The sequence below is a fragment of the Morus notabilis genome, unplaced genomic scaffold (genome assembly GCF_000414095.1).
Source record: "Morus notabilis unplaced genomic scaffold, ASM41409v2 Scaffold914, whole genome shotgun sequence".
Lineage (NCBI taxonomy): Eukaryota > Viridiplantae > Streptophyta > Magnoliopsida > Rosales > Moraceae > Morus > Morus notabilis.
In genome coordinates this window covers 78,154-80,233 of record NW_010358941.1, presented here as the reverse complement: position 1 = coordinate 80,233, position 2,080 = coordinate 78,154, and the positions used below count along the sequence as shown (strand labels likewise).

Here is a 2,080-nt window from a genome sequence, read left to right as displayed (position 1 = left end):
TCTCATTGCGAGGTTTATATCTCTTTAATTTCTTCTCTAATATATATATATATATATATATATATATTTAATTGTGTTATAGAGTTAGAATTCTTCTATTACGTACTATTCATGTTTTTCTTTGCTGCAATAGGTGCTTCACTTGGTTAGTGAAAATGAGAAGAGAAATTGGCAACTTCTTCCTAGGAAGAAATATCCAAAACCATTGATTTTCCATGATGGGAGATTGGCTTTCAAACCCAATTTTCTAGCCACCTTAGAGATGCTTCTATGGCTTCCTTTCGGATTTTTTCTTTTCATCATCAGACTTATTGTTTCCCTACTCCTTCCTCATAAATTGTGCATACCAATCTTATCATTCATTGGAATGACCGGCACAGGCCATAATATGAGGGAAAAATCTCTTGTCACACAAAACAACATTAGCCACACTGTCTGCAACCACAGAACTCTGCTCGATCCCATCTATGTGTCAATGGTTGTGAGGAATCCTATCATGGCTGTCACATACAGCTTAAGCAGAATCTCCGAGCTTATTTCTCCAATCAAGACAGTTCGATTGAAGAGAGATAGGGAGAAAGACTCGGAGATGATGGAGAAGTTGTTAAGCCAGAGTGATCTTGTGGTTTGTCCTGAAGGAACTACTTGCAGAGAGCCTTATTTACTGAGGTTTAGTCCTTTGTTTGCTGAGTTAACCGATGAAATAGTTCCAGTCGCCGTGGACTATCGGGTTAGTATGTTCAATGGGACGACTGCTGGCGGGTACAAATTCTTGGACCCGGTTTTCCTCTTGTTGAATCCAGTAACTTCTTGCACTGTAAAGTTTCTTGAGAAGTTACCCGAAGAATACACGTGGGATTGGAGGGAAATCCAAGTTTGAAGTGGGCAATTATGTGCAGTCAAAAATTGCTGAAGCTTTAGGATTTGAATGCACTAACTTGACAAGAAAAGATAAGTACATCATCTTGGCAGGTAATGAGGGCAAAGTATAGAAAGACTAGAACAAGATTAGCTTTCTTCTTTTTTTTTTTTTTTCATGGATATAGTATTTGCCCATGTGATTCTTGTATGGAACTCTGTCAATATTGTGATAGGACACTTGGTTTTGCAATTTTTATTAAGCTTAGTTTGTCAAGTACATTTGTAATAGCAATTGATGCTTGCACAAAAAAAAAAAAAAAAAAAACTGAATGAATATACTTCAAAAGGAAGTTCACTAACAATACAAAGGCTTTTATTATGAGTGTTGTTTGTAAATGAATATATTGACATTAGATATAAATAAAATTTAGTAGAGCATGATTTCTTCAGAATGGAAACAAATAACCCGCTTGCATTTAGTATTGCGTGAGAATACAAACAAGCAAACCCCATTTTGCTTTTTATTTTTATTTTTTTGTTTTCTAATTCTACTTCCAATCGTTTAGAAACAAGACAAGTGGCTTTTTCCTTTCACGTCCAGGCGAACTCCTAAAACAAGTGGGGTATTTAAATCTCCATTCTTGAGGTCAATGATAAAGGAACAAGGATGTAACGTGGCAAAGAATATACATGGGTGGCATGGAAAAAACAGGATAAGATACGGTATCATAATAACGCTCAAATCATTCTTCGGAACACAAGGAAGTTGAAAAACATTTAATAATATTCAACTTCACGCTTAGTTATAGCGTGCTCTACCGCGATTAAATCTCCCGCGAATTATTTCTTGCTCTCTAAGCAAGTAATGGGAAGAATTTGATGTAATTTTAAGATAAATTGGCCACCATTTTCCCAAGATTCAAAAAACAATTTAGAACAACATGGGACAATCTTTAAGCTGGCTGAAGTTCTGAAATCTGAATCGTGTTGATTATCAAATTACTTTCCCAAGCAAAGCAGGCTGTTTGTTTTGTTTCATTTCTTTTTTTTTTTTTTTGGGGACTTGAGCAAGACGGAAAGTATTTTTATTTTATTTTTTGAATTGAGGGAGGCACTTAACAAGTTGCTCGAAATATAATTACATTTTGACGTCAAGTGGTGCTATCGTAATTAAAAACGATATCTGTTTCTGTGAGAAACGACAGTAAATCATCACTCT

General features: G+C 35.3%; 1 pseudogene; it reads left to right on the top strand.

The window, feature by feature from the left end:
• LOC21387497 overlaps nucleotides 1-992 on the top strand; it is a 1,791-nt pseudogene extending 799 nt beyond the window's left edge.
• The last annotated feature ends 1,088 nt before the right edge of the window (nucleotides 993-2,080 follow it).